Source organism: Lutra lutra, chromosome 7, assembly GCF_902655055.1.
Source record: "Lutra lutra chromosome 7, mLutLut1.2, whole genome shotgun sequence".
Taxonomy (NCBI): Eukaryota; Metazoa; Chordata; class Mammalia; order Carnivora; family Mustelidae; genus Lutra; species Lutra lutra.
The window spans coordinates 23303210-23315493 of NC_062284.1; positions in this window are offsets into that span (position 1 = coordinate 23303210).

Below are 12284 nucleotides of genomic sequence, written 5' to 3' on the forward strand. Positions count from 1 at the left end.
AATTTCCCAATCATGTTCTTTCCAAATCCCTGGCCAAGCCAATGGCTATAGCATAACAATCAACATATAATCACATGTCTGGCCATTTCTCCGAAGCAAAATAAACAATTAGGTGCACTGCTAGAAGTTCTGCCCACTGGAAAAGAATTTACCACTTTTTTGTGTTCCTTCAGGAATATCCCAGAAAAAGGACATAGTGCTGCAACTATGTATTTTTGGGTCATGTCTGCATATTCTGCAGGCCTGAGTTTTTTCTTACTCTATCATATGATCATAGGGAACCTATAATCAGGCAATATAAATTTATTTGTTAGTTTAAGAAACAAATTGAGGGCCTTATGTACACAGTCACCCACAGTCTTGCTTCCTGTAAGTGTGTGATAAGGGTGTCCAAAGTTTGTATTTTGCATATCTCCATTACTACATCATACTATAGACTATCCATGTTCTCTTTACTAATATATATGGGATCCCTTTAAGCCTAATCAGCTTAAAGAACCAACTGCACAGGGCACCTGGGTGGCTCAGTTGGTTGAGCATCTATCTTTTCGCAGTTCATGATCCTAGGGTCCTGAGATAGAGTCTTGCATCAGGCTCCCTACTCGGTGGGAGTCGGCTTCTCCCTCTACCTCCCTCTCTCTTTCTCTGTCTCTCATGAATAAATAAATAAAATCTTAAAAAGAACCAATTACAGAAACTCCAGAACCAATTCCAAAAACTCATCCTTAATATTTTGTTCCTCTAGAATCACCCTATGTACCAAAATCTGTATTAGCATTCTCCTGAGAAGCAGAACCAATAGGGTGTGTATATTGGTCAGTCAGTCTGTGTGTAGTATGTGCGTGTGTGTGTGTCTCCCCCTTTATTTTGAAAGGGAGAAAGACATTGATTTTTTTTAAGATTTTATTTATTTACTTGACAGATAGAGATTACAAATAGGCAGAGAGGTAGGCAGAGAAAGAGGAGGAGGCATGCTCCCTGCTGAGCAGAGAGCCTGATGTGGGGCTTGATCCCAGGACCCTGCGATTGTGACCTGAGCCGAAGGCAGAGGCTTTTAACACACTGAGCCACCCAGGTGCCTGAGACATTGATTTTAAGAAATTGACTCACATGGGGTACTTGGCTGGCTCAGTCAGAAGAGCATGTGAACCTTAATCTCAGGGTTGTGAGTTGGAACCCCACATTGGGTGTAGAGATTACTTAAAAATAAAATCTTTTTTTTTTTTTTAATTTGACTCATGTGGTTCTGAAGGCTGGCAAATCCAAAATCTATAGAGTAGGCTAGGAGGCTGGAGGTCCAGTGAAGAGTTGATTTGCACCTTGAGTCCAAAGTCAGTCTACTGGCAAAATACCCACTTAGGGGACCTCTGTTTTCTCATAAGACCTTCAAATAGGGGTACCTGGATGGCTCAGTTGGTTAGGCTTCTGACTCTTGATTTTGGCTCAGGTCATGATCTCACGGTCATGAGATTGAGCCCAAGTCAGGTTCTGCTGAGAGTGGAGCCTGCTAGACATTCTCTGTCTTTCTGTCCCTCCCCTTCCCCCCACCCAGTTTTTGCACATTTTCTCTCCCCTACTCTCCCCCCAGTAAAAACAAAAAACAAACAAACAAAAAACACAAAAACGAAAACAACAAAAAACCCTTCAGTTGATTAAAAGTGAGGCTAACCTACTTTATGGAAAGTAATCTGCTTTATTCTAAAACTATTTAAATATTAATCCCATCTAAAAATATGTTCACAGAAACACACAGGTTGATGTTTGATCAAATATCTGAGTATTATGGCCTATTCAATTGACACACAAAATTACCATCACTATCAGATAGTAAATATTTTTGTTTTGTGAACCATCTGGTTTCTGCTATGTAGGGAAGGAAAAGTTTTCCTCAAGCCTCTTTAGGGCTCTGGCTGGGTCTGAAAATTAATGTAAGTTTGATTTTATTCTATTTTAAATTATTTATTTATTCATTTATTTGATATAAGTTTTATGTGACCCAGAAGCTTTTATTGCTAAGGAAATGAAGCCCCAAAGAAACAGAGATGATCATTTTTTGCCAGATTTGTGGAAATGTGAGTAGTCATGGAAGAATATGTTAGGTCAGAGAATTGGAGGTTAGTGTAGCAAACTGGGAGAAATTTAGCAAGAGCTGTTTTTTTTTTTTTTTTTTCAATTCTTGGCATCTCTTTGTCTTTAAAAGAGATAAGGATACATCTTCTCTCTAGGCATAGGGAAAGTACCTCTCAAAGGAGGAGTCTATGTCCTATTTCAGAGGAGAAGGGTGGGGAGGGAGATCAAAGTGAACTTTTCTTTTAGAGAGCCTGGGAGAGTGGGGAGGAGCAGAGGGAGAGGAAAGAGAAAATATTAAACAGGCTCTAGGCCTAGCGCTCAACTCAGTGTGGGGCTGTATCTCACAACTCTGAGATCATGAACAGAGATGAAATCAAGAGGGGCGCTTAACCAACTGAGCAACCCAGGTGCCCTCAAAGTGAATTTTTTTTCTTCTATAATTTTCTCAAACTCCATTGGCTTAAATATTCAATATGCCAAGGTGCCATATTCTGGCTTAGTCTTACATCAATTGTAACTATTCAGTTGTGAAGTTGTAGCCATAGATAAATATATAAACAAATGGACATGGCTTTATGAGGTAATAGAAAAAAAATATATGTATCAGCTATACTTTAATAAAAGAAAAAAAAAATATATATATATACACACACTCACAGTTCCTGGCACAGAGTTCCTAAAATCCTTGTGATTTTTTTGATTGATAAGAACACTAAGAGCAACTCTTATTTTAACAGTTGGTCTTCAACCCCATCCCTGGCACAGAGCTCCTAAAACCCTTGTAAATTCCTTAGTGGTAAGAACCCTAGGAGGATCTCTTGTTCTAAGGAGGCAACTCTGGGTGGGTTCCTGGATGGCTCCTGGATGGGAGCTGACTACCAGGAAGGTGAAGTCACGATTAGAAGCTTGGAGTTTTTCAGCCCCACCCCCACTTCTGTAGGGAGGAGAGTGGGACTAGAAATGGAGCTAATAATTAATCATGTCATCCTAGCGAAGTCTCCACAAAAAAACCCAATGTATGGTACTAAGCTTCCAGGTTGGTGAAAACATCCATTACTCGGAGGATGATACACCCCAACTCCATGGGACAAATGCTTCTGTTCTTGGGAGCCTCTCAGACTTTGCCTGGGTGTCTCCTCATAGGGTTGTTCATTTATATCCTTTTAGCATGTCCTTAATTAAACCGGATTAAACTGGTCCAGTTGACCTTCAAACAATGTGAGGATTAGGGGTGCCAATTCCCACACTGTTGAAAATCTATGTATAATTTTTTACTTCCCCCCAAATTAACTACTAATAGCTTACAATTGACCAGAAGCCTTACTGATAACAAATAGTTGATTAACACCTATTTTGTATGTTACATGTATTATATACTATATTCTTTTTTTCCTGTTTTTTATTGTGTTATGTTAGTCACCATATACAGTACATCATTCGTTTTTGACGTAGTGTTCCATGATTCATTGTTTGTATATAATACCCAGTGCTCCATGCAATCGGTACCCTCTTTAATACCCACCACCAGGCTCTTACAATACTTTTTCTTTCTTTCATTTTTTAAAAGACTTTATTTATTTATTTGATAGAGAGAGAGAGAGAGATCACAATTAGGCAGAGAGGCAGGCTGAGAGGGAGGGAGAAGCAGGCTCCCTGCTGAGCAGAGAGCCTGATGCAGGGCTTGATCCCAGGACTCTGAGATCATGACCTGAGCTGAAGGCACAGGCTTAACCTACTGAGCCATCCAGGTGCCCCTCAACAATACTTTTTCTTTTCTTTTTTTTGATTAGAAAGCATTGATACATTTATTTATTTAGTTAGTTAGTTAGTTCAATTAGCCAACATGTAGTACATCATTAGTTTTTGATATAGTGTTCAAGGATTCATCGGATGTGTATAACACCCAGTGATCATCATATCACACGCCCTCCTTAATAACCATTCCCCATGGGTTATCCCATACCCCCACCCCTCCCTTCTATAACCCTCAGTTTGTTTCTTAATTTTTTCAGTATTTCTAGGCTACATTGTTCACCTGCAAAATTTTTCAAATTGTTACAAATCTCCAAAAATCGTCCTAATTTATTTATTGGAAAAAATCGACCTATAAAGTGGACCCATGCATTTCAAATTTTTGTTGTTCAAGGGTCAACTGTGAATGTTTCCCTGAGTTTAGTGAGCCTTAATTAAACCAAAAGGTGCAGAAGGTCACATAAGCCTCTGATTTGTAGCCACTCCAGACAGATGTTATGGGGAACCTCTGGACCTGCTACTTGGAATTGGCATCTGAAGTGGGTAGGAGCAATCTTCTGGGACTGACCCTTAACTTTAGAATCTGACACTACCTCCAGGTAACATATTATCAGAGTTGAGCTAAATTGTACATACCCAGCTGGTGTTGTAGAGAATTATTTGGTGTTAATACTACCCATAAATTTGGTGACAAAAGGATTAGAAGTGAAGTATTCCAACTGAACGGGGTAATAGTGTGAGAAGGAGAAACACACAGGAGTGGAGAGCTGGATTTTTCCCATTTAGGAAGGAAAGACTGGGTTTTTCTATTCAACTGTGTTCTAATTACATTTTATGTATGGATACTGAAATTTGAACTTTATGTAATTTTCATGTGTTACAAAATTGCCTTTCTTTTGATTCCCTCCCAACTACTTAAAACATAGGCAGTAGGCGAGATTTGGTGTCATTTGCTGACCACCTAGAGGGTTCTTGCCCAAAGCCTGGATACAGTGAGAATGTATACAAAAGCCATCCATGAAAGACTCTCTTTTTCGTTACTTGTGACCTGCTGTATTCTCAAGAGGAGTAGGCATTTCCTCCCCCTGCACAGCCTCTTCTGGAGCTAGTCTTGGGATTTTCAAGAATGTGGTTCCCCAGATAGGGGGAAGGGAGCCTAAGGCAAAAATATCTCCTGGTCAGTTCTCCTGTGAATAGATTTTGCCTGTAGGGAAAGGCTGCCACCCAGTGCCTTGAGTAAAGTGCCTGTAGGCACTGTCTTGGGCTTTTGTGCTCAAAGTGTGTGTTCTGTTTTGTCTTTTCACCCAGTTTACTGCTTGGGCTTTAGGTTTGTGGAATAAGAATTATAACGAGTCATTGCCCATAATAGTTACAGCAGCATAGAGTAGTGGTTAAGAGCATGAGCAAAGTAAACAGAGTGCTGGGTTTGAATCTGGGTTCAACTGGTTGTGAACTGTGTGACTTTGGGTGTGGTTCTGGACTTCACTGGGGCTCAGTTTCCTAATACGTGAGAGGGTTGGAAATAGAAAGCAACTCAAGGGGTAGTTATTTGGACTAATGGTAAAGTACCTGGAAAAATTACCTGACTCATAGTAAGCAGAATATGTGTCTGTAAAATAAATAAATGAATAATGAAAAATAGCTGCTCTGCATAGAATGCAAACTTCAAACCATGCAGTCTTTATTGCCTTGAACTTCTGCTTCTGAATTTTAAATTTTGTCATAAAAAGGAATCTAGCTTTTCTGCAGTATCATTTCAAATATTGTCCACATTCCACATATGTTTAAGATATGAAGTATTTTACCTGAATCTCAAAATGTTTTCCTCTTATTTTATAATTTTATCTTTTGAATTTGTTTTAGTTCTGATACATTGGAATAAAATTCCAAAAAAGTGGTTTTAGTGGGTATGGCTTTCATTTTCATATTAACAAAAATGTTTTTACAAAAAAGATAAATAATCATGTTTTAAAGACTCCTCCACAAAAGTCCTCCTAGTGGCAGAAAAGAAGACTGGAGATTGTCTAATGGTCCCACATACAAAACTTCATAATATCTTGTTTTATATTTAAATATTTTATAACTTGTTCTATTATATAGTTATATTTATTTTATTTTAAAGTTTTTTTTTTTTTTATTCCCTACAAGGGGAATTTTATTCAAGTAGAAGGACATCTTATTTTCGAACCTGGGAAGGATTTTTTTTTTTAATTTTATTTATTTATTTGACAGACAGAGATCACAAGTAGGCAGAGAGGCAGGCAGAGAGAGAGAGGTGGAAGCAGGCTCCCCACTGAGCAGAGAGGCGCCCCCCTGGGCAGGATTTTTATACTTCCCTCACATTCATCAAATACAAAACAATTTAGGGGCGCCTGGGTGGCTCAGGGGGTTGAGCCTCTGCCTTTGGCTCAGGTCATGATCCCACGGTCCTGGGATCGAGTTCCGCTTCGGGCTCTCTGCTTGGCAGGGAGCCTGCTTCCTCCTCTCTCTCTGTCTGCCTCTCTGCCTACTTGTGATTTCTGTCTGTCAAATAAATAAATAATCTTTAAAAAAAATACAAAACAATTTATATGAGTCAAAACCATCACAACCTATCACTTACTTTAAAAAAAATTATTTGAGAGTGAGCGTGAGAGAGAGAGAAAAAAGAATGAGCAGGGGGAGTAGCAGAGGGACAGGGGGAAGCAGTTTCCCTGCTGAGCAAGGAGCCAGATGTGGGGCTTGATCCCATGACCCCTGGGATCATGACCTGAGCTGAAGGCAGATGCTCAACCGACTGAGCCACCCAGGCACCTCCATCATTCATTTTTCTATGAAAATTTATTAGTGTTGTATTAATTATATACATTTTCACCACATAATAATTTCACAATATAACAAATTCAAAAACAGAAATCCACTTTCAAAACACTTTTTCTTTGCTTCGTCCCATCCTCAAGCTTTTCTCCTAATGTTGATGGGTTTACTTTAGAAAACATCAAGGGGTGCTTGGGTGGCTCAGTCATTTAGCATCTGCCTTGTGCTCTGGTCCCGATCCCAGGTCCTCAGATGGAGCCCCACATCAGGCTCCCTGCTCTGCGGGAAACCTCCTTCTCCCTCTCCCACTCCCACTGCTTACGTGTCTGTTCTCACTATCTTTCTCTCTGTCAAATAAATAAATAAAATCTTTAAAAAAAGGAAAAGAAAAGAAAATATCAAGTCTGTATATTTTAATTTGTCACTGTCTATTTGGATTATTTCAAAAAGGTTAGATAATTCAAAATAATGCTGTTGGGATTTATGTAGAACTTGCCCAAGGAGCAGAACGTGTGTGTGTAAGTTGGAAGACCTCATGGATAGAATCCAACCATTGTCTTTCGGCTGGCTGCCTCTTGACTTCTTCCTATTTACCTGCTTGCCCCCTACTTCTCCGGAGGGTATTCTTGGGTTTTGTAATGGCTTGTGGGAGAGGGTGGGCTCCACTGCTAGGAAGGGAGCCTGTATTCTTTGTTCTTCACCTTCCAGAGGAATTAGAAGGGACAGAGTGGGGAATCTGTGTGCTTTGTAGGTTTGAGTGTGGCCAAAGCAGAAGGTAAGAAGGACCACCTAAGTAGAGAGAGATCTGCCACAGTTGCAAAGTAGAGAGATCACAAAGAACAAATACTTTTTAATGACTAACATCTTTGCACTTTTTTCTTGGAAATTCTCTCTTCCTTATTGATTTCTATGAGTTCCTGATGTAACGGGTATATATTAAATGTATTCCAAAAGTATTCTCCTGTCTCTTTTAACCTTGTTTATTATATACTTTTGCCATACATGTGTCCTTAAACAACTTTTTCTGTATCATTTGATTGTTTGCTTTTGATTTGGTACAGTTCATAAATTCAAATGATAATTAAAAAAATATGCTTACAGAGATGCTTCAGTGGTACCTCTCCTTTCTGCCCTGTCCACCAACCTGCTCCCTTTGTAGGTGACGATGTCAGGACACTTCTGTATATAATTTCTGATCATTTTATTCTTTATACTTACATAATTACTTCAAAGATAGTGCAGTTATTGTATATCTCACATATATATTCCTCTATTATCAACATTTTACATTAGTATGGTGCATTGGTTATAATTAATGAACCAAAACTGAAGTTTAGACTTTATTTAGATGTTCTCAGTCTCTTCATAGTGTCCTTTCTCTGTTCTGGATCTCATCCAGGATAACATTACATTTAGTACTCCTCTCTCAAGGCTCTTCTGTGTTGTAACAAAACTCAGAAAGTTTCTCAGACTTTCTTTGTTTTTGACAGTTTTTGGATTACTATTCAGGTGTTTTATAAAATGGTCCTCAATTGGAGTTAAAAAAATTAAAATGTACACACTGTAATATCCACCTTTTAAAAATTGTACAATTCATTGATTTTTAGTATATTCACAATGTTTTATAAGCATCCCTACTATTTAATTTCAAACATTTTATCACCCTATAAAGAAACCCAATAACCATTAGCAGTCAATCCCTATTCCCCCATTCTCTGACTACCGCTGCTTGGCTTTCTATGTCTATGAATTTGACTATTTTGAACATTTCATATAAGTGGACTCATATCAAATGTGGCCTTTTATGTTTGAATCTTTTCATTTAGCATGACATTTTTCAAGCTTCATCCATTTTACAGCATGAATCAATACTTCATTCCTTTTTATGGCTAAATGATATTTTAATATAGATATGCCATACCACATATTTTGTTTATCCATTCATCAGTTGATAGACATTTGAGTTACTTTCTCTCTCTATTATAATAAGATTGCTATGAAAATTCATGTACACATTTTTGCATACGTGTGTGTTTTCATTTCTTTATGGTTATATACTTAAGAGTAGAGTTATGGATCATAGGATAACTTTATGGTTAAAGTTTTAGGTATTACAAAAATTTTTTTTTAAAGTGGCTGCACTAATTTACATTTCTATAAGCAAAGTATGAATGTTCCAATTTGTCCACATCCTCCGTAACACTTGTTATTGTCTTTTTGATTATAGCCCTCCTACTGAGTGTGAAGTGGCACCTCATTGAGCTAATCTTTTGCATTTCCCTAATGACTAATGGTGTTGAACATCTTTTCATGTGCTGATTGGCCATTTGTTTATATCGGTTTTTTTGGGTTAATTATTTATTCAAATCTTTCACACTTTATTCAATCTTTTGTTGACTTATAAGACTTCCTTTATAGGATATTTGCAAATAGTATCCACCATTCTGCTGGTTGTCATTTTATTTTCTTAATGGTGTCCTTTGAAGCAAAAATTTTAATGTAATTGTGGTAAAGTCTACTTTATTTTTTTTGTATCCTTTCTAAGAAAACATTGCTTACTTAAGTCAAGGTCACACAGATTTACACCCATATTTTCATCTAAGAGTTTTATATTTTAAACTCTTATATTGAGTCTTTAATCCATTTTGACTTAATTTTTGTATATGATGGAGGAGCTCTGATCAGTTTTGCAGATTCTTTAGCTTCAGTTGTATACAGATTTTTTTTTTTTAATTTTGAGGATAGTTTTACTCCAGATTTGTTGTCCCTTAGGTGTATAACTATGAGTGTATGACTTGGGGATAGGTCTAGACTTTAGGAAAAATGGAATTGTTGGGAGACATATCTGGGTCTAGCAACACAGTCCTTATAACAAAGTGTATTGGTAAAGTCCCTCTTTCTCTCTCTCTCTTTTTTTTTTGTATGTTTACTTCCCAATTGCAGGGAATGCTCAATCAGACTTATAAACTGATATAAATTATACTCTTTAAGTATATGAATGATCCAATATGTCAGCTCTCTTTGGAGTGTGTGTAAGGCTCAGGGAACTTATCACGCCTTCTTTGGCATCTAAAACCAGTTTCTTAAGGTGGTAGAACAGCCAGAAAACTATCAGGAGTGTGGTCAGAGTTGTCAAAAAGAGCAGGCCGGAGAAGGATTTGGAAGCTGGGTCAGTAACTAGACAATCAAGTATATTAGAGCTGCGAATTAAGCATAATTTTATCTTAATATTTATTTTTTAATTCTAAAAGTAATTAACATTGTACAAAGTATAAACATGGTAAAAACATTTAAAAAAACCCACCCAAATTTTTACAGACAACAGGAGCCTAAAGGGACATGACTCCTGAAAAACATGTATGGTATCTTGCAATAAGAAAAATGACATGAAGAAAAATCTGAGGAAATATGGATAAGGTGCAGATTTTAATTAACAATAATAACACATATACCAAATTTTTATTTCCTAGTAGAAGTTATCACTGTAGTATTTGGGGCTGTTTGAAGAGCTAACACTTTTATGGAGTTTTTGGTCTGAAACAAACTATTCTATATAGGCATATTAACTCATTTAGCTGTCAGATCATTGTGTAAGGTAAGTACAATTCCTCCATATTTTACAGATTAAAAAAACTTAGGCACAGAAAGTTAGATAATTGCTTCAAGTAACGTTGCTGTCAAGTTTCAAAACTAGAATTTGAATCAAATGATTCTGAATCCAAGGATAGTTTTCAACAGTATAGTTGGTGTGTATTCGTTCATACATTTTTTTTTAATGTGCAGGTAACATATATTTACATAAAATATTCACATAGCATTAATTTTACATAATATTTTACTATTTGCTCCCATGATCAGGGTTGACTTTCTATTTATAGGGGAGTAACTAAAAGTAGTCAGTATGCCAGGGTGGCATATTTTAGGGTAGTATATTATGAACTCCTTCATATGTTACTCCACAAGAATGTGTAAAAATGAACTATTAGTGAAATTTTGTAGATAAAAATCTGTTTAATATTGATAATTTCAAATGATTCTTTATATGAGCTGTATTATATTTCTATATATCAGCCTATTATTGTTTGTATACATATGTAAAATTTACTTAGCCTATATATCTTTCATGAGGCACATTACATAGTTTTCAAGATTTTATTATGATAGATGTCTGCATTGACACGTCTCTTCACACTTGTTTGTAAAGTATAAAATGATTGGGAACAGAGCACTAGCTTAAGGGAATGGGGAGGGGATTTTAGCTATTTAGTCACCATTAGCCCACCTTCCCCCTCAGTTCATTGACATGGAGAATTGAGAAATTACAATGTAAAATTCTATGCAAATCCAGCTTCAGGATTATTCCCTTAGCTTTCTGTCCTTAGCATTGTTTTTCTCCATGTTACACATATGTAAAAGTTTTGGAGTTACCAAAGTGTCTCTTAAATCTGTAAAAGGTATTATTAGGGAAAAAAAAAGAAAATCATTCTATCTACTTGCTCATCCCTGTTGTATGAAAGTATTATTTTCCCCACTCTAGCTATCACTGATTATTGGTAAAAATTTCAATATACCCATGTAAAGGTTTTGTTTTTTGTAGGAATCCAAGTTCATTTTTCGTTTTATAGAAATTGAGTAGACAACTTTTCCAACTTAATTACTTATCCATTCTATATTTGAGAGGTTAATTACATTATGATGGTTTTGGCATAATTTTCAAAATTTGCAAAAAAAAAAAAAAAACCAAACCAAAACAAAACAAAACCCAAAACTGTAGAAAGCATAAAAAGAGGGAAAGAAATCTAACCAAATTCAAATAATGGATTATCTTTTTTTTAGGATTTTATTTATTTATCTGACAGAGAGAGACAGTAAGAGAGCATGGGGAGTGGGAGAGGGAGAGCCAAATGTGGGGCGGGATCCTAGGACCCTGGGATCATTATCTGAGCCGAACGCGGTTGCTTAATGACTGAGCCACACACGTGCTCTAATACAGTATCTTTTAAAAGGCATTTTCTTCTAGATTGGGTTTCGATGATCTAGCAATACTGCACTGACTGTGGTTTTGCATCAATTTAGCTTTTCCAAATCAGCATTTTTCTTTTCTTTCTTTCTTTTTTTTTTTTTTTAAAGATATTATTTATTTATTTATTTGACAGAGAGAAACACAGCTAAAGAGGGAACATAGCACCGGGAGGGGCGGAGGGAGAAGCAGGCCTCCTGTGGAGCAGGAAGCCCCATGCTGGGCTCCATCTCAGGACCCTGGGATCATGACCTGAGCCGAAAGCAGATGCTAAAGGACTGAGCCATCCAGGTGCCCCCCAAATCAGCATTTCTGACATGGTATAGGAAGACATGAAGATGACTGTAAATCAGGATTTTTGGCCCACGGTGCCTGCAAAGATTTGTTGGGGAACCAAGAATTATTTCCTCAACATTTTATATATATTTAAGAAAGAGAGAAACGTTGCCATTGAACCCCAGGGTGGTGCTGCCGTCCTTGGAGTCCCCTTCGTAGGGCGCTAATGCCTTGGCTACTTGAAGTCAAGCAAACATCACACCCCGGTAATAACAGTTAGCAGAGGCACTGGCACCCCTGCACTGCGGCAGGACCTGAGCACTGCGGCAAACTGTTGCGGTTGCGCAGCCAAAGGTGGAGGGGCGGTTTG